We start from the raw sequence: 22,320 nt of genomic DNA on the forward strand, positions 1-22,320 counted from the left end.
TTCAACCCTTAAAAACCACCCTTAATAACATTGCAATTTTTATAAGTAGACAATTTAATAGATCTATACAGAAAAAAAAAGTAGAATTAAAGAATTACAAAAACATTTATTTACACAAAAATACGAATTTACAAATATATAAAAATACACATACAAATAGTTTTTTAGTCATCCAGTATACGAACCGGCTCTATGGTATTATATAGGTACATTGAAAATGTAAGGGGACTATTCGAATTTTTCGAAAAAAAAATAATTAGTTTTATAAACATAGCTCCTTCATTTTTGGCGATAAAAAGTTTTTTCAACAACACTTTTGTAGGATTTTTAAAGAGTAATAAGACTATGTAAATTAAATTCCATAAGAGCCCTTAATTTTTAATTGAAGTGGGTTTAAAGGGCTCGAATAAGGGGATGTTTGCTCGTAAATAGATGTTTTAAACAGCTATATCTCGCTAACTTCTCACTGTAATGAAAATCTATGCGTAAGAAAATTTTAGCTATTAAAAAAGCTACAATTTAGTTGTCCGTCATTTTTTCGTATCTCCAGTATTTCGGAGATATAGTGAAGAAAACGACAAAAAATGCAAAATTACAAAATATCAGTTTTTCTTTAAACTCCAATTTTTCTAAAATTAGGCATTTTAAATAGGTCAAATTTCTTGGGTGTATTGATAATATAAATATAAAAGGAACTACATAAATACGAAGACCAATGTTTAGTTACAAGGGTAGTTAGGGGGTTGTTTTCACTGTTTTTTTCGTAGAGAAAAACAGGTACCGATTTGTTTTTGATCATAAGTTGCTCAATTTTTATGCTAGAAACTTTTTATTTTTTTTTTAAAGATCTTATTGTATGCTTGAAAAAACATCATGTAAGTTTTCCTAGAAAAATGCAATTTTTTCCGTTATTTGGCTTTGATTTTTTCAAATTATGCATTTGACGAAAAAAGCTAACCTTTAACATGTCGTATCTCGGTTTGTATTGGTCGTAAAAATATTATAGAAAAACAGTTTCATTTGTGTTACTAAAAGATATAATTTAGATATCTACAGTTTTTTTGATTAAATGCATATTTTTCGAGTTATTCTCAAAAAACCCTCTAAAAAAGTCGATTTTTCCGTCGAAAAACTGTTACTTTCAACCACGAATAACTTTGAAAAATATTAGTTTTACGAAGAAAATGTAAAAAACATTTTCTTCTTAAAATTACTCTTTACGTCGACTTACATGGTTAAAATGTTAAAACTACCCTCAAGGTTTTAGCGTACAGCAGCATGATATAGAAAATGATCCTTGGACTATTCCCTACCTAGTACCTTCTGTGAAAATTTCAAGTAAATCCATGCTGGACGAAAAAATTGCGAGCCAAAATGCTTCATTTCCTCGACTAAATAGAAACACAGATTCTACGTATGCACTTCACTTTCTAGATCAGCGATACTCAACCCTTTTCTTTCTTGGGCCACATAGTAGCTATTGCCACAGCTTGTAGGTCGCAATCAAGATGAAGTAGTATACAGGGTGTTTCATTGGGAAACGGAAATACTTGAATGGTGAATAGAGGTAAATGAGGCGGTTCTAGACATACTAAATTTCTTGCTCCACCGGCTTTATAACCGAGTTACAGAGTTACAGGGTGTTTTATCGATTTTGCCCATTTCTTTCTGGACCCATAACTTTAGAACCACCTTGTATATTTATTTGATATTTGGTACACATATGTCACATTTAGAATCCAAACCACCCAACTACTAATCACAAGAAAAATCCAGGTCCGGATTAAACAAAATTATAAATCCGTTGTGACCTTGAAATAACATCCTGTATATTGAAATTTTCAAAACCCGTTTGCACATTTGAAAAGAGCTTTAATGTGAAGCTTCCATTTTTGCGCACACAATTCAATGACTTTAATTTTGAAATTATGTCGAAATGTTTAAGAACTCGAACTTACAAAACAAAAATTTCAATATAATTTCAAAATTAATGTCATTAAATTATCTGCGCAAAAAATTGAAGCGAGCAATTAAACTTAGTTTTTTGTGCTCTTTTTAAATGTGCAGACGAATTTTGAAAATTTTAATATACAGGGTGTTGTTTCAAGGTCACAATTATTTTATTTTTTTTTGTTAGTCCGGACCTGAATTTTTCTTGTGATTACTAAATGGGTCGTTGCAATGTAGTAAATAAATATTGATGATTGTTAAAATGAGTATTTGTTCATTAACTTTAATAATTTATTATTATTAATTAATAATACCTTGATTTTTAATCAAAGTTCTCAAACACATCGGCACACTATCAAATAATTTGAAAAACACGTAAAATTTGACAAAAAAATTTATCACAGGGCCCTTTAGTTAGCCTTCGGGCCGCATAAAAAACGCTAGAGGGCCGCATGCGGCCCGCGGGCCGAGGTTGTGTATCACTGTTTTAGATGATAATCATTCTTTTAATGAAGAGTTTCAAATTCTTCATGTTGAAAATAAAGGCCTTAAGCTATCTTTAGCCTAATAAATAGCTGATATGATAGATGAGGCCAAAGAACTTTTAAATCAGCTCTACTTTTCCTCGCCTGAAGGGAGATTGAAAATAAATATATCTAAAACCCAGATGATGACAAATCTTGTAGGCAACGAATATATACACTGTGTCCGTAAAGTATGGAACAAATTCTTTTTTAGCTAAACAGAGCACTTTAAGAAATAATCCTGAAACACGTCGATTTTTGATTTTAATTTACCGTATTTAAAAATAATATTCTAATATACAGGGTGAATTACTGTCGAGTTATGACGTCACCGTCATTTTTTTTTTAATGGAACACCCCCATTTTGTCTCAATTTTCGGATTACTCTAGATGAGCTAATTCCAAAAATGTATAACATGCTAATTCCAAAAATGTATAACATATAAATCCATGCTGGCCGAAAAAATTGCGAGCCAAAATGCTTCATTTCCTCGACTATAAGCGGAGACATCGATATTTTTAGCAGAAGCGTATACAAATCTATACGTTTATTTGGATACCAGGGAAGGCGAAACAAAGATACATAAAATAGCCAAACAGAGAGCAAACAAAGCAAAAGATTTTAATCAGATAAATGTATACGAGATGTAAATTGTTATTGACAATAAGTCAACAATAAGACCGATAATGACGTACACAGCGGAAACAAGAGCAGATACGGCGAAAACAAAAAGACTGCTGGAAACAGCAGAAATGAAATTCTTACGAAAACTAACAAACGAAACTCTAAAAGACAGATGAGTAATAAGTGAGGAAATACGAGAGAGATGTGGTATAGAGCAGCGCCGGTTTAACCAGGGGTCTTTTGGGTGCTGTAGCACCGGGCGGTTGAAGGTTCTAGGGCGGTACGCGCGAAGCGCGTGCTGTTCCGAAATTATATGATTATGGTAAAATAAAATTTGCATACAAATCCACATGATATAATAATAAAAATTTTTCTGTTTTATCATTAACTTGAAAACTTAACAATAATTTATAAATAAATTATTATTATTAACGTCGACGTACCTATATGGTTTATGCACTGTGTTCAGTTTATGTTATCTAAATGTCAGATAACGTACAAACATGCCGCGCGCCGGAAAATTATATCATTCTAAAGCGTTTAAGAATATAATTAGACAAGTAAGAATCTGTTTTTAGGTGGATGTGAGAGGTGGCATTCAGATTTTTGCGGTTAAAGTTAGGTGATAACTTCGTTAATAATAATTAATTTATGCTCCTTCTCAAGTATGCCCCGAACATTAATAAAAAGATAAAATATTTAAAAATTTCAAAATATTTCGTTTTTTTTTCTACTTTTTTTGCTTATAACTTAAAAACTATTCATTTTAGAACAAAGTCCTATAGGAATAAAACGAAGATAATTAAATTTTCTATCAGATGCGATTTGTTAAAAATGTCTTAATTTATCACCCTTGCTTCAAAATAGCAATAAATATAAAATAAGGGGGCAAAACAAGCCTGTCCTTATTCAATTATTTTCCATCACTTAGGTTACACTTGGAAACTTCCTAATTCGCTTAAAAAAATTTTTTAATGTGCTAAAACCGTACACCAAATTTCATTAAAATTAACTTACTAGATTTTGCATAATAATTTTGCAATCTAAACTTTTTTTAAAAAATTAAAATTTTTTAAAATATTGCACAACAAAAACTAGAACATACAAAGATTTGTCATTTTTTTTACATATAAAGAAGTACTCCACCTATCTAATGCACTTTACAGAATTGAAATAGGATTATTGAAGCAGCCTCAGCAATGTTTTAAAGTTATAAACAATTTTTTGGCTTATAAACAAATTAGTGCTGTGTCCAGGAGGGGGTGCTACGGGCTCCTTTATTTAGATGGACTTACCCAAGTTTTTTTATGTATTTTGACCCGTAGAACACGAATTTTTTGGGTAACAGTTGATCCGGATGTCGATAAGATTGTTATAAACAAATAACTTGAGGAATTACATAAAATCGATTTTTCGCAAAATAAAACATTTTTTTTTGTATTTCTTGGGTAATTCTAAGCAAAAATGTTCTTACAAGTTTTTTCGTAGGATGCATAGTTTTCGAGATAAACGCGGTGAAACTTTCAAAAAATCGAGAAATTGCAACTTTTGAACGCGAATAACGTTTGATTAAAAAATAAAATAGCAATTCTGCTGACAGCAATTGAAAGTTTAAGTCAAATTATACCGGTTTTAATTATTAATTGAAATAAAGTTAAGAAATATTTTTGAGCCTGGGCGCGGCATCCGTATCAGCACCGGGCGGCAGACTGTGTTAAACCGGCACTGGTATAGAGGAAATAAACAAGTACACCAAAAGAAGAAAAATAGAATGGGATCAACAGATAGAAAGAATGACAGAAAATAGAATAGTATAGAATAGAAGAAGATCATTGGGACGACCGAGGAATAGATGGTCAGACAACGTCAATTGAGGCTAAAAACTGAAGTAAAACAGGCATGAGCCTGTTTATAAAGTTGATTGAAGAAGAGATGAAAATAATAAAATTATCATCCCGGTTTTCTATAGCGTTCTTCGCTTTCCGGTTCCCAGTTTCCTTCTTCGTCGGTCGTTCTATTCGCCAGGGTGAAGGTTCCTTTCCGACATTGCCTTCTGAATACCGCCTAGGAAGGACTGTTTCGGCCTTCCTCTCTTCTTTCTTTGCCCTGGCCTGGCGTCCATTTTAAAATTTGTTTTGGCAACCTGTCGTCGTTCATTCTTTCTGCATGACCATACCAGATCAGTTGTCTTCTTTGAATTTCGTCTATGATGGTTGACTTGACTCCCATTATATTTTTGATTCATTCTGGTCATTTTGTATTCTTTCAAGCATTGATTTTCTAGAGAAATCCATTTCCATTGTAAATAGGCGTCGTTCCAGAGATTATTCGCCAGGGTGAAGGTTCCTTTCCGACATTGCCATCTGAATGCCGCCTAGCCATGATTGTTTCGGCCTTCCTCTCTTCCTTCTTTCCCCTGGCCTGGCGTCCATTTTAAAATTTGTTTTGGCAACCTGTCGTCGTTCATTCTTTCTACATGACCATACCAGATCAGTTGTCTCCTTTGAATTTCGTCTATGATGGTTGACTTGACTCCCATTATATTTTTGATTCATTCTGGTCATTTTGTATTCTTTCAAGCTTTGATTTTCTAGAGAAATCCATTTCCATTGTAAATAGGCGTCGTTCCAGAGATTTAGTAAGTTGCCATATTTCGCATCCATAGAGCACTATACTTTTAACGATGGAGAAAGAGATGAGATGTTTTCATTGATTGATTGGTCGAAAGAAACTTTCATGGCTACGTAATATTAGACAATCCACAGTAAAACAATTATGTCGCGCAGCAGCCGATAGAAAATGGTTTTAGGAAATTGTAAACATAATGACAGCCAACGTATGAATACGGACACGGCACCTACAGAAGAAGATTCCACACCTGAGGAAAGTATGCTAAATGTGCAGTCACTCGAGCGCTTTGGCGAGCTACTGGGTTGTGAAGAGTAGGTCCTAAAACCAAAAAAAGTTAAGTAAAGTTTTCCATTTTAGTGGGGACTTTCCACTTTTGAAGTTATACTTCTTTACGATCGAGAGTCAAATTTTATAATGCCGGGCGCATGCGCACACAGACAGTATGTAGTTCGTTGGTAATCTTTCAAGATATGTATGTATCAGCGCTGTCGGCGCAAATAAGTCATTAAAAGGATATATTAGTGTTTTTAGTAAATGTATTATTTATTATAATTTTTGTGTCTTTGGATTTGTCTTCCTCGGGAATAAGATATTTTATAATAATATTAAGTATATTTAAAGTATTTTTGTATACATCACTTGTTCTATTAAATTTGTCAGTATGTATGAGAAATCTTGTAACCTGTCAAAGCAAAGGTAATATAGCTCAGTGGTCGAGCGTGTGACCGGAGATCGAGAGGTCCCGGGTTCAAATCCCGGACGATTCATATTCTTTTTAGAAGTATATTTATTTCTTTGAAATTATATAATAGAAATATAACTTCTTACGTGCGTACAAAGTACACACACATTATTTTTTTATTTAATTTTCCATTTTCAACAATCGTTTTTTTCGATTATAGCGCCATATATCCATAATTTAAAAATGTCTCGAATAAAAGTTACTTATTTTTACGTAAGGAATCCAAATCTGCAATAAAAAATGGGGGCTCCTATTTAAGATTTTAAGGTAACCCCCACCCCACTTCCGTGGGGGTCGTGTTTAGTGGCATTCGATAGATTTTTCAAAAGTACTGAATAAGTGTATTTGTCAGTTTTTCGATCTGATGTTCATTTCGCGAAATATCGCGGGATTCGTATTTAAAATTTTAAATTTACCCCCACCCTTCTCCGTGGAGAGTCGTGTTTAGTACCATTCGATAGATTTTTGAAAAATAATGAGCACGTATTTTGTAGTTTTTCGATCTGGCGCTTATTTCGCGAAATATTCGTTTTTTTTCTTCTGAAACTTTGTAACTTACCCATTTCCTTACGCGTCCCGCTCAAATCGTCAGATTTTTAAAACCTTTTTATATACTTGGCTTGGTTGGTGTCACGGACTCCGCAAATTTTGTAATCCATTTTAAAAATAGTTCTAGGCTACCTAGACACCTGAAATTTTCAGGATAACTTAGAACTAGCTAACAATGCAATATTTAACTGCTATTATACAGGGTGATTAAATATTAGTGGGGTGAAGTTCCGTAGATCCGTTATAGAAATGTATAGCGATAAAACTTAATAACAAAAATTGTAGCCAACTTTGAGCTTCACATTACAAAATTAGTTAGAATGTTACAGGGTGTTCGATAACACAGTGGCAGACCAAACTTATGCTTTTTTAAATAGAACACCCTATATTTTATTTTATATTCGAAATCTTCGTAACTTTTTGATTACAAAAATATAAAGGTTTGGTATGTTATACGGGGTATTTACAAAGTTATAACCAATTTTATATGAAAACCGTAACTACCTGTATAAATAAAAGCAAGCACAAGGTCAATGGTTTATTAACGTCATATTTTTTTATTTATTGTCAAAATTTTCGTAAATGTTTGTTTTGCTAATTTTCTTTATATTGAATACAGGGTAAGTCAAAACGCAAGTACATTATTTTCTCAGTAATTTTAAATAGAACACCCTGTATTTTATATCATTATCGAAAAGTACCATTACCATACTATAATTTTTGTATAACATAACCTATGTGTAAATTTATTAGTTTTCGAGATATTTTCATTTTTCAGAGCAAAATTATTAATAATTACGGGTCTAAATCTTTCCAAATTTTAAGTAAGCCATGACTGAATAATTGTCTATAACTTACAATTTACGATTACTGATTATCAATCTGTAATCAAAGTTGGCTACAATTTTTGTTATTAACCTTTATTACTATCTATTACTTATAACGGATCTACAAAGCTTTACTGACCAATCACACTGTATGGATAAATCGATTTTTTTTAATTTCAAACTATTTTAAAAATGTGGCTAATGCAATGATACTTTAAAGTACCCAACCCGGCTGTTGCGTATATTTTTTAATTGTTTTAATAAATACTTAAAACTTTATATGCTTAAAATTATATATACCATTTTAAACAACAGTGGTATTTTAAAAAGTACTATTAGGCTATTGATTATGTACTATAGAAAGGAACTACAACGTTAACGGGGTTTTATTACTTCATATGGTCAATGAATCTCTATATATGAAAAAACCGTGGAGTGCTACCATTTAAAGGGGTGCGTTTTTGAGAAATGGGTGAATTAGTCCCTGGGCACAGGTTACATTAGGGTGAGTTCTATGCACTTTTGGTACAAACACGTCTACATAAAAATTGTACCTGGTTAAATTTCCTATCTAAATATAACTTTTTAAAGTCAAAGATACTTTTTTTTACAAAAATATATTCAAAAGAAAAAGCCCAAAGAAACCCAAAAGAAAGAAATTTTGTTTTTTGTCCCATAACTTTTGTCCACGGGAATATAGGTATAGACATTGCTTCACAGAAAAAAAACTTACATATTTTCTCTTTAAAATGATGCTTAGTAGAGGTCGTTAGGATTTACAGTTTTCGCAATATGATTTTTCAAAGTTCGCCACTCACAGCAATTTTGGGCAATTTTCCTTGTTATTTCGCAAATATTTTTCTGTAACTCTTTTCTACGCAACTTTAGGCATATGCAATGGTACATGTAAGAGGAATAGAAATCAATTACCTTTAAAATGTTCTACTGTATAATGTTGTACGACTTCTTCTAAAGAGGTTATCTTTTTCAAGATTTTATACTTTTAACAAGTTTTTATATTTTTTACGATTATTTTTTAAATTTCCCATTATAACTTTTTTTCTTCTACATTTAGGTATATATTATATAATAAAAAAGAAAGCTTATTCTATTTACTTTAAAATGGTGTATTATAAAAAATTCTAGGATTATTTTTGAATAAGATATGCTTTTTCAAAATGTAATAAGTACTTGCAACGATTTTTGATTTTAGGATTATTTTTTAAATTTCTCCTTATAACTTTTTTATGTGATTGTGTGTTATGATTGAATCTTATTTTTTATAGGTAATACTTTGGATCCACTTGACTCGGCCGGGCAAACTTCAAAATATGGATTAATTCCAATATTTACTGTCAAAGCTCCTGCACCACAAGATTTGCTTGAAAAAATAGCATGTAAATGTACCAAAGGATGTACAAAAAACTGCGGTTGTAGGAAGATAGGAATTAGTTTTTCAATATTCTGCAAAGGGTGCATGTGCATGGGTACTAATTGTGGGACTCTAAGATAACTGAGGTGTCAGAGGAAGATATTGAAGCTAATGCTAAAGAAGAGATGGACTTTGATTTTGAAATTTTTTAAATGTCAACGTTTAAATAATTTTAACTAAAGTGATGTTTTCTAAGACTAATGTTTATGTAATTTTTGTAAAAGAAATAATTTTAAATAATACAGGTAAAAAAATATCAAAGAATCGCTCGGTTTCCATTATTTAAATATAGATGATACACCATTTTAAAGAACAGAAAGTAAGCCCTCTTTATTCAGCAATATATAGTATATTCATGTACAAGAAAAAAAAAGTTATAATGAGAAATTTAAAAAATAATCCTAAAATCAAAAATCGTTGCAAGTACCTACTTATTACATTTTGAAAAATAATATCTTATTCAAAAATAATCCTCGAATTTTTTGTAATACAAAATTTTAAAGTAAACAAAATAAGCTTTATTTATTATATAATATAATATATACCTAAATGTAGAAGAAAAAAAGTTATAATGAGAAATTTCAAAAATAATCGTAAAAAATGTAAAAAATAATATTTTTTTATATTAGGTATTATATATTATATAATATAATATTATATTATATATACTATATATAATATAATATTATATAATATACAATATATCATATAATAATATAATTTTATTTTTATATTATATTAAAAAAAAACGTTAAAAGTATAAAACTTTGAAAAACCATAATCTCTTTAAAAAAAAGTCGTACAACGTTAGACAGTAGACCATTTTAAAGCTAATTGATTTCTATTTCTATTACGTGTACCATTTCATATACCTAAAGTTACGTGGAAAAAAGTTACAGAACAATATTTGCGAAATTACAAGGAAAATTGCCCAAAATTGCTGTGAGTGGCGAACTTTGAAAAATCATATTTCGAAAACTATAAATCCTAATTACCTCTACTACACAACATTTTAAAGAAGAAATATGTAGATTTTTTTTCTGTAAAGCAATGTCTATACCTATATCCTCGTGGACAAAAGTTATGGGACAAAAAACAAAATTTCTTTCTTTTGGGTTTCTTTGTGCTTTTTCTTTTGAATATATTTTTGTAAAAAAAAGAATCATTGACTTTAAAAAGCGATATTTAGATAGGAAATTTAACCAGGAACAATTTTTATGTAGGTATGTTTATACCAAAAGTGCATAGAACTCACCCTAATGTAACCTGTGCCCAGGGACTAATTCACCCATTTCTCAAAAACGCACCCCTTTAAATGGTAGCACTCCGCGGTTTTTTCATATATAGATGTCCATTGACCATATGAAATAATAAAACCCCGTTAAAGTTGTAGTTCCTTTTAGCTATGTTATTTTGAATATAATCAATAGCCTATATTTTATACTAGTGTAATTTTTGGAATCATAATTATAAATAACAGTTAATACACCTACTAAAAATTCATATTTTATAGGTAAGTTAATTATTATTTCCAAATATGTTGTGTTCTACATATGTACACGTACAATAACAAAACCGTGATATTATAAAAAGTTATACTTTTTCTACTCTATGTCATATTATGTATAAGTTTTTAGTTTGTGAAAACTGTCATTATAGATAGCAGTGCGTGAAGAATTTAAAGTGTGCTTGAAGTAACAATGTACTTTAAATGGGATTTACTTTTTCTCACTGTTTTTAACTTTCGCGTTGTCATGGTGATGACAATATGAGCAATGAATTACAACAAAAGTTTTGACAGTTTTGTGGTTTGAAAGTAGTTAGAATTTTTAAATGTCAAAGTTCTAAAAATTGTAGAATAGAAATGAATTCTAGTGACGAAGAGTTACAGTTTTTATATTTGTTTATCGTAGATAAAATATCGTATGAAACTGTACGTGAAGTACTTTTTGCGAACTTACGCGATTTATAGCACTCGCTCCGTTGTCGCTCGTACTCTAAATATCGCGTGCGTTCGCAAAAAGCATACTTCACGAACTGTTTTGTAAATAACTATTTTTATTAGAGTGTAATTTTTGGAATTTTAAGCATTTTATCGTTAAATCGTTTATCGTTAAATTATTTTTTTATATTTTTTCCTATAAATAATAAAAAGGTTTTATTACAAAAAAGTTCTTTTTTATAAAAGTGTAATTATTTATTAATGATACACTGTTTTGCATGTACTTAATTTACCTTATCTTGATCTGACGATTTGAAGTTTTTTTAAGGATAGATTATTTTTTCGGCCCCCCTTAACGAACTCCCCTGTATTAAGAGCCAATATATAGTAGAGGTACATTTACAGGGTACAAGGTTTCTCCCCATATGATAATCTGACGCGCTCGAGTAACTGCAAAAATCCCCGCTTGGGCTCCCCTACCATAACGGAAATTCATTTTAATCTGATATGGTAGGGGAGCCCAAGCGGGGATTTTTGCAGTTACTCGAGCGCGTCAGATTATCATATGGGGAGAAACCTGGTGCCCTGCAGATGTACCTCTACCATATATTAGCCCTTAACACAGGGGAGTTCGTTAAGGGGGGCCCGAAAAAAATCTATCCTTAAAAATACTCGAAATTGTCAGAGTAAGATAAGGTAAGTTAAGAACATGCAAAAAGTGTATATTTCAAAAATCTGACGATTTGAGTAAGGAAATGGGCGAGTTAAAAGGTTTCACAAAAAAAGCGAATAATTCACGAAATGAACGCTAGATCGAAAAACTAAAAAATACGTGTTCAATATTTTTCAAAAATCTATCGAATTATACCAAACATGACCCTCTACGGAGAGGGGTGGAGGTAAATTTAAAATTTTAAATACCAATTCCGCGATATTTCGCAAAATAAACATTAGATCGAAAAACTGCAAAATACACTTAATCAATATTTTTGAAAAAACTATCGAATGGTACCAAACACAACCCCCCACGGAGGTGGGGTGGGGGGTTACTTTAAAATATTAAATAAGAGCCCAAATTTTTATTCCAGATTTGGATTCTTTACGTAAAAACAGTGGCGTGCTGGCCATATAAATGAATCGGTGCAATCACCGAGAGGCCGCGGCCTCTTGAGGCCGGTTAAATAGGTTTTTTCACAAAAAATTTTAGATGTAACAAAAAAAATATTTTTGAAGTTATACTTCTTTACGGGCGTAATGACGGTGAAATTTTATATGGGAAAACCTAGCGACCGGGCGCATGCGCATTATAACTTTGTTCTGATTGGATGTTCAAATGACATGAAAAAATTATCCAATATGGCAGCTGTGGCACAGCTGTGGGACTGTGCATGGTTTGGTTATAATGTATGCTTGTTGCGTTTTAAAATTTGTAGGAAGAGAAACAACAAACAAAAAGTTAGTTAATGGTTATACTGCCTTTTTAAATAGTTTTCATATTATATTTTTGGACTTATTTACATAGAAGAGATGATTGTTGCATGCCAATGTGAAAGCTCATCAAACTGTGCCTAGTATGAGTGCCGCAGATCTCGCTTATTCAAAGCTAAAGAATCTTTCACTGGTAAGTGTTTTATAAATAGTTGATCAAATTTTGTTATGATATTTGAACATAGCCACTTTGCACGACGCAAGTGATTGCGAAATTTATTAGTCGTTATACGGGCTCCGATAATTACCTTGAACCTACCAAAATACATAAGTAGTATGTAATACTTTTATTTTACACCTTAATATTCACCTAATATATTGTCGTCTTACTCTATGTTTTGTTGTATTTTTTCAATTCTAAATCATTTCAATTCAAAATCAAAATAATTTGATTTACATAAGTTAAAAATGTCAAAAGGTTAATCTGTTTAGTTAGACGATCTTCGCACATAATGACAAGCTGCCTCTGTGGCGAAGTTTTAATGCGGGTGAATCCCAATACAACGCAAATACCAGCCGCGTGGTAAGTTGGTTCGAATCCCAATAGAAACTTTTATTTTTTTATTTTTTTTATACATTTTATGATTGTAAGAATATTTATTATGTAATTTTATTTTCAGAAAATACGTATTTAGTTAAAAAATTTTCCGACAATTAATGTTCAGAAATCATTTGTGGCATTTTTAATGTGTTTTTTGGCACTGTTTTAATAAAAATTTTTGAGAAGTAGTAAGTATAAATTAATTTAATATTTAAATAAAATATAAATAAAAAGTATATTAATTTCGTTTATAATCATATAATCATATAATAGAAGTATAACTTCTTACGTGCGTACAAAGTACACACACATTCTTTTTTTAATTTCAAAAACAATTATTTACATAAATTATTGCTATATAAATTATAATATACATAAATTATTGCTACAGATAATATTTATTTTCATACATACAAGTAGTATATTTATGGTTTTCCAATTTTCTTCAAACATCTAATATGTACTCTGCAGAATAAAAAATGGAAAAACGTCTTGCAAATTGTTGACCGAATTATTGGAAGTATCGAAAAACGATTTGATCAAGACAAATCGTTTTAAGTGATATAAGCACTCTACATCCTATAAATTTTGATAAAATGAAAAATGGTATATGTACCTTTAATGGCATTTAAATCATTTACTGAAAAATTAAAAAAACATTATCCTACTGAAATTATCCGACTGCAATTAAAGAAGAACTTGTGGATTTTCTGATAAATTGATTGTATTAAAAAATAGGATTTTGCAAAATACTAAAATTATTTAGTGATGAATATGTTCAGTCTACAGAAAATATGAAGGATGATGATATTATTAATCTAAGTGATAATGAGCATGAAGTAACACATGACAGTGTTGTTAATATCGTGAAAATTCACCTCCGTGTGGTACTAAAAAGTGCAAAGATTGTATAGCTTGCTGTTACGCTGTTTTGCATAAGTACAACTTATATTAGTGTGCATATCCACATTTAAATATAGTAAATATATGAGCATTTATTCACTCTTTTAGTCACACAAGTATCTTGCGAAAGAAGCTTGTCAGCTTGTAAACGTTGAAATACATAAAAAATTGATTAAGAAGTACCTACTTTAACACAGATCACTTGGAAACATTTATGCTAATAGTTATAGAAAAAAAAAGTATTGGCTTTGTATGAGCTTAAAAATGATGAAAATTTCATTATTTAATAACGTACGAATTTGCCCAAAAATCTATTTTAATGCGGATATTATTGATCGAGAGTTATGTAACTATTTTATAAAATAATTGCAAAATAATGTTTAGATTATTGCGTTTAAATGTTAATTTAAATATTGTTAAATTAAAGTATTTGCACTATACTTGAATTTGTTCTATCTTGGATTATTGATTTACTAAAATTCAACTAAAAAATTCTCAAAACACAAGGTAAAATGAGGATGGGCGGCCGCTTCTCTATAAAATCACCGGGCCGCTTGAAACATTCCAGCACGCCACTGCGTAAAAATAAGCAACTTTTATTCCAAACATTTTTTAGAATTATGGATAGATGGCGCCATAATCGGAAAAAACGATTGTTGGAAAAGGAAAATAAATTAAAAAATGGAAAAGCCCCACTAAAATGGAAAACTTTACTTAACTTTTTTTGGTTTTAGGACCTACTCTTCACAACCCAACAGGTCCCCAAAGCGCTCGAGTGACTGCACATTTAGCATACTTCGCTCCCCTACTAATAAAAGAATGTGGCTGATAAAGAAAAAATGAAATGGAAAATAATGAAGCTAAAATTTATAGCAAGCATTGAAAATTCTAGAACCAGTGACAGTCATTAATCATCAGCTTGAACTGCGTAAGAATATGAGAGAATAATGAATTGATAATTTTAATACACTTTAATCATACTATACTTACATTTTTTCGCGTAATGATACTTTAGTAATTTAAAAACTAATAATACTTTTCAAATTGCTCAATCAATAAGCACTTAACTAAAACCTCTAGCCTACACTATCCCTAGTAAACTAAAATTCTAATGGATTTTGCGATATGAAATAAAGACAGCTGATAATTCTGATAATGCAAGCACTGCAGGGTTTCCCGTAGAGTTTTGTCCATGGATCATGCGTGTATGTCAATGTTAAGTACGTATAGAGTTGGGAGAAGTTGTTATTTTTTAACATTTCAATATTTTTGATAACCGATGTGTACAGAGATAATTTTATACTTTCTTAAGCCGTCCTCTTATACCTCGCGGTGTCGAGGTAAGTGGAGAAATCAGACGTCTGACGTCTCCATGCCTTTTGGTTAGTTATGTCAGTAGCTAGTCTCTCTGCCTGTCTCCACCCAATATTTCTTTTTTGCGCAAGACTTTCCAATATCTGCGTTCCATGTTCTTGCTGACCTGCCTCTTCGTCGTTTTTATCTGATGCAGCTTTACATACCCTATTTACAGTTCTACCTTTACTCATTCTCGCCATATGGCCGGACCATGATAACTGTTTCGTTTCAAGTCATTCTATGGTCATTCCGATACCGCAACTTTCACGTATTTCTTCGTTTCTTATACGATCACGTCTGGTCACCCCGGTTATCGCTCGTAAATATCGCATTTCGCAAAAAAATAATTTTTTTGGAAACGTTTGGAAATTTTTTTGGTGTTTAAATTTGATTATCTTTGGTATTATTCAGCTACGTCGATGTTTGCTTTCTTTTGTAATACCATTTCATCTTTTTTGTAATTCCACGTCGATCCAGCACATTTAGTTGGAGTCAGAAACGAGAAAGAAGTCCTCCTAGAAAAATTAACAGAAGACCCAGAACCAGTTGTCAGCAAAACATCCTTCCAATTACCACTTCGAAATCTGTGCGCGTGGAAATCCCATAAAGACAGGCCCGGGAGAGTTATTAGAAATCAAATAGATTACATTTTAGTAAGAAGACAGTTTAAAGAAACTGTTACAGCACGCCAAGATGCAAACACTAAAAGAAGCAGGAATTAACAACCAATATCTGAAAATAATTAGAAACCTTTAGTAGAATCAGACCGAGTTGAAGGTGAACACTCCGAATATGTGAAAATCATGCAAGCAGGCACGTAGCCAGGAAATGTGCTTGAGGGGGGTCCAAACACAACTCAAATTTTTCGTTCGATTGGGCGGTAAGGTATTGAAAAAATATTCAGAATAAATTTTAGATCATATGAAACAAAATTCTATTTTAACCCTAGAATACTAATACTCTTAAAATATACGACGCCGCATTATTTTCTGCGAAATTTCTGAGCAACGGAAAATCCCAAGAACTAGGGTTCCAGAGTTCGTTAGTACTAGAGTGACGTTGGTGTATAAACGTCAGTTAAGTTTTGTGCAGAAGTGTGTGAATTAGGTATCCTGTCGTAAATATTACGACGCTTTAGTGGTAACGTTGTTCTGAAGCTATTTCCTTGTGGCATTTTTATAATTAACTATTTTCTATGGGAAATAAGCCACAATTTTATTAAAAAAATGAATTTATTAACGTTTTGAAGCCCAAATTGGGTTTCGTTAAATAAATTAAATTTTTATTAAATTTTAATAAATTTATTTAAAAAAAATAATAATTTAATAAATTATTATTATTAATAATAATTTATTAAATTATTATTAATAATAATTAATAATTAAACGTTAATAAATTCATTTTTTTAATAAAATTGTGGCTTATTTCCCATAGAAAATAGTTAATTTAGTGGTAACGATAGTAACATAAGCCGTCTATGTACAAGCATAACGTTTGCTATGCTTTGCGATTCATTCTCCAAATATATGATTGATGCCAGTCCCTATCTTGGCAAAACCTTCGATACCGGAGGATTACCTCTTACAAATTTTTATGTGAAGGAATTGACAAAATCGGTCCATGGTAGCAACCGTAACATTACCATGGATACTGTGTGTTTTTTAAGGGATAATAAAAATAAGTACTATCAATCATATGTGACATATTTCCATAATTCTCACAAAACAAATAGGAAGCCAGTTTTCCACTCTCAGTTTATGCTTGATTTGGGCAAAAGCCTTGCTGAGTCATATGTGCACAAAAGATTAAACATATTAAATTTACGGCGCAATATTCGACAGGACATAAACAAAATCCTAAATATACAATCAGTTTCTCAACCGAATAATCCTATCGAAACAAACTTTTGTGTATAGTGTTAACGAGCAATCTGCGGACAAACATTTCTAAATTTAAAATATTTTAACCATGTAAAACTTACATTTTTAAAAATTTTCAAATTACTTTTACTAAGTGCAAGATAGAATCTACGAAATCGAAATCGAAATGTAGTTCTACATGTAGTTCTACATACATAGATTCCGTTCTAACGGAATCTTATATTTTGTTAGTAGTCACTAACATCATCAGGGACATAAAAATGATATTAAAGCTACAATGGTGAAATTAGTTATTAACAACTTACTAGGGAAAGATATAACATCTACATATATGACGACAATCTCGCCCTAGTAAGTTGTTTTTAATACCTAATTTCACCATTGTATCTTTAATATCATTTTAGCCTCCCTAGCGATGTTAGTGACTACTAACGAAATATAGGATTCCACAGAAAAGAGTAGATACACCTAGTCTTCTATAAAAAGTAAAAGGTAAAAGAATTTGTTGTCGGCAGTGCCGACCCACACATTTATGGACACATTATAGATTTTTTTTAAATAAATAAGTTAATTAGAGTTGATGATATTCGTTTCTGTGAAATAAAAAAAATATCTGTGAGATAATACAGACTAAATTTTATTCATTGTTTTTAAAATAATTCGAACGATCTGATACGTTAAGTGATCCCTGTGCGCTGTGCGTAAGAGACTGTTCAAATAGGGCTTTTCATTCACAGTCATTTGTTTCGAGCTTCTGTCATGTGTCACATAATATTAATATATCTACGTCATACGTTATTGGTATATAACAATAATACAAAGCAAAGACGTATGGCGTAGATATATTAAAATTATGTGACACATGACAGAAGCTCGAAACAAATGACAATCGATGAAAAGCCCTATTAAGGATCCTAGCCAGCCATACACCCGACTGCGATTGTGTGAATTCATGGCCCGCTTCGGCTAGCCGTACCCAGTTGAGCATTTGCTTGTAATAAGACGCTATGGAATATTAGCCGATAGGCAACCAATTATACATTCCCCGTATTTATTTGAATGACAAGTACGGCAGAAAAACAATCTGCCGAGCACAGCGGTGATCTGCAAACGGCAAGACACGTAAAACTTTTTACTTGGACGTTGAGATTTAATTTGGACGTTGAGAGGTGACTCATATTTGTTTGCAGAAATTGCTTGAAAATAACTCATATAATAATATTTGAGTTATCCTCCCACTCAAAAAGGTCCGGAACATTGGTTAAATAATCAAAATGTCAAAAAATAAAGGAAAAATTCGATTTTTTTCTTAATTTTTTGATTATAACTTTAAAAGTATTCATTTTCGAGAAAAGTTGCACTGACATAAAAGTTGCGTAATTAAATTTTCTACAATAAAGCATTAGCTAAAAATTTTAAAAATTGTCACCCTTGTTGCAAAATAGCAATAAATGCGATAAAATCATAAAAAACAAGTATGTATTCACATTTTACGTTTTTCAACCGTTTATGCTACACTTAAGACCTTCATAATTTTACCCAGAAAAACTATATCATATAATAAAAAAATACTGTGAATTTCATTAAGATCGGTTCAATAGATTTTGCAAGATAAATTTTGCAATCCAGCTTTCGCAAAAAAATTAATTTTTCAAAATGTTGTAGAACTGAAAATAAAGCAGACAGCAAGTTGAATTTATTTTTACGTATAGAAGAATACACCTTTCTTCTATATGTAAAAAAAATTTAACTTGCTATCTGCTTTATTGTCAGTACTGCAACATTTTGAAAAAATTAATTTTTTTTGCAAAAGCTGGATTGCAAAATTTATTTTGCAAAATGTATTGAATCGATCTTAATGAAATTTACAGTATTGTTTTATTATATCATAAAGGTTTTCTGGTTAAAATATGAAGGTCGTAAGTGTTAGCATAAATGGTTGAAAAACGTAAAATGCGAATACTTATTTTTTATGTTTTTTCGCAATTATTGCTGTATTGCAACAAGGATGACACTTTTTGAAATTTTTAACCAATCCTATACTGTAGGAAATTTAGTTACCCAACTTTTATGTCAGTGTAACTTTTCTCAGAAGTGAATACTTTGAAAGTTAAAATAAAAAAACGAAGAAAAAAATTTAAATTTTTCTTAATTTTTTGACATTTTGATTATTTAAACAATTTTCCGGACCTTTTTGAGCAGAAGGATAACTCAATTATTATTTACAAGGAATTTTCAAAATATCTATTAGAAAAGTTCATTAAAAATTATCCATCATTCTTTATTCAAATAAAATAAGAAAATGGATTAACAGTTTTATATGCTGATCTAAATATTTTCGGAAGGTGGGATAAGTTACAAAATATGTTTAATTTTATATACTGCAATTCATTAGGTACAACAAACTGTTCCCGAATTTAATAAATTATTGTGCTCAAATGTGGGCAAATTCTGCCTCAAATGAACGGGATTTCTCTTGTCTCAAAAAAGTCAAAACGTATTGTCGAAACACCATGAAACAAGAGAGAATGTCAAACTTGTCTCAAATGTCAATAGAAAAAAACTTTTAAAACCTCTCCAAAACAATCACAAATACAATTACGTTATTTTGCTACTTTGCTACCCATTTTGCTACTTCGAAACAAGATAGACTAGAGTTAATTTATAAACAGGTTTACAAAAAAAACAAAAAAAAAAAAATAAAAAAAAAATAAAAAAAAACAAAAACCAAAAATCTTCTATGAAATTAAAGCCTTTTAATTAGATGGCATACCTATCTGAGGAGACAAAACCTTGCCGACCCTGTCCCTAAAGCCACGAGCCGCCACTGGTAAATCTGCTGTTTAAATTGGATATAAATTGATCCGTACACTGAACAAAAATAGAAATATTCCTAGTAAAAAATAATAATAATTTCGTTCACTTTTCCAAAAAAATAATATAGACTTGGGAATAAACTTGCTGCCTTGGTACCAAAGCCGAAACTTGGGAGGGGTCCGGACCCCATAGACCCCTCCCTTGGCTACGTGCCTGCATGCAAGCATGAGCCTTCTTCAAGAGCCATAACTTTTCTCTTGGTATAAAAAGAAGAATGCTGCGATGCTACGTCTTCTCTGTCATTTTTTATGGAGTTAAATCATGGACCTTAAACGAAGATATGTGCAGATTGGAATCATTTGAGATATGGCTATATTGGAAAATACTTAAAATCCCGTGGACTGACCGAGTCACAAATGACTAGGCCCTCAGAAGAATGAAGAACAACCGAGACGTACTGATCACCGTCAAATCTCGAAAGTTATAATACTTTGGACACATTATGCGAAATAAATCCCGCCTACCCTCATACAAGCCATCTTTCAAGGAAAAATATTTGGAAAGCGAGGTTCAGGAAGAAGATAAACATCTTCTAAAGGTGCCTATCTTCTGGAGATGTTGGCGACAACATTGACCCATCTTATTCTATTTACGGCAGCTCGAAATATGACGTTAGACCAGTCCACTTTCTAAGATTGGCCAGCCAGGATATACGTCTACGTCCAGGGCCTCTCCTGCCCTCAATCTTGCCTTGTAGAATCAACTGTAGCAGTCGGTATTTTTCATTACGCATAATGTGGCCGAAGTAAGCCAATTTTCTGTTCTTTACGGTGTTAATTATTTCTTTGTCTTTTATTAGCCTCTGGAGAATAGTTATATTAGTTGTGTGGTGTATAGATGAGACCCTCAACATACGTCGGTAGCACCACATTTCAAACGCCTCTAACCGTTTTATGGCATCTTCTGTCAGGCTCCAGCTTTCAACTCCGTAGAGGAGGACACTATAGACGTAACATCTAAGAATTCTTATGTGTATACTGATACTTAAAGACAAGTTGCACAGAATTTCCCTAAGACTGTTAAAAGAGCTTCTGGCTTTTTCAATACGAGTTATTATTTCGTAGCTATGATCCCAAGTATCCTTAATGTTGCAGCCGAGATAGCATATTTTCTGTACTCTCTCTAGGGGTGTATTGTTTACAGTAATTTTGGCGTTTATGTTGGTGTTTTTACTAATGATCATTAATTTTGTCTTCTTACAGTTGAGTTTTAGGCCGTATTTGTTACATGCTTCTACAACATTATCCATGATCCTTTCGAGCCCCTGCACACTATCTGCCAGCAATACTGTATCGTCTGCATATCTAATATTATTTATAAGTTATCCATTTACTGCAATACCTTCTTCTGATTCGTCCAAGGCCTCTCTAAAGATGTTTTCAGAGTATATGTTAAATAATGCTGGTAACAGTATGCAACCCTGTCTAACTCCTTTTTCGACTGTGAAGATTTCGGACAGTTCATTTTTGAATCGAACTGTTGCTTTTTGTTGGAGATATAAGTTTGAGACGAGTCTTATATCCTTACCATCGAGTCCTGATGTTTTTAGGATATCGATTAGTTTTCCATGTGGGACTTTATCAAATGCCTTCTCGAAATCTATGAAACATGCATACACATCGCAGTTGACATCCCTGGCTCTCTGTATTAGAACTTGCAAGCTGAAAAGTGCTTCCCTCGTTCCGAGTCTTGCTCTGAATCCAAATTGAACTTCACTCAGCTGTTCTTCTAATTTGGTGTATATGCGCGAGTGAATGATAATAAGATAAACATCCTGATTAAAAAACCTCAGAACCTGGTTCAACACGATATATGTGCAACTTATATAAACGTTGCCATTAGATAAACATTGCCATGATGATCGTCAATATTCGTCACGAATAGGCGTATTAAGAGGAAGAACATTGATCTTTACCGTAGTAGTATCAGAACAGTTAAGCATTTACTTTTAAAGTAAAACCTGAATTCGTCTTTCTGGACTACTATTAATAAAGGTAACAAATCCAAGATCATGAATATAGGAAATAAAAAATTGTTACTCTCGAGGTAGACT

At 31.6% G+C, this 22,320-nt stretch overlaps 1 protein-coding gene across 2 annotated transcripts in view; it reads right to left on the reverse strand.

Moving 5' to 3' along the window:
* LOC126879420 (uncharacterized) overlaps positions 1-22,320 on the reverse strand; it is a 36,992-nt gene that overhangs the window by 8,872 nt on the left and 5,800 nt on the right. Inside the window, exon 1 of one of the 2 annotated variants that reach the window (XM_050642429.1) lies at positions 15,145-15,343. The exons of the other annotated variant lie outside the window; for it this stretch is intronic. The gene's annotated coding sequence lies outside the window, so the exon portion shown is untranslated. Of the gene's footprint in view, positions 1-15,144; positions 15,344-22,320 lie in introns of those variants that run through there. 2 annotated transcript variants of the gene reach the window in all.

The sequence above is a fragment of the Diabrotica virgifera genome, chromosome 2, assembly GCF_917563875.1.
Source record: "Diabrotica virgifera virgifera chromosome 2, PGI_DIABVI_V3a".
Taxonomy (NCBI): Eukaryota; Metazoa; Arthropoda; class Insecta; order Coleoptera; family Chrysomelidae; genus Diabrotica; species Diabrotica virgifera.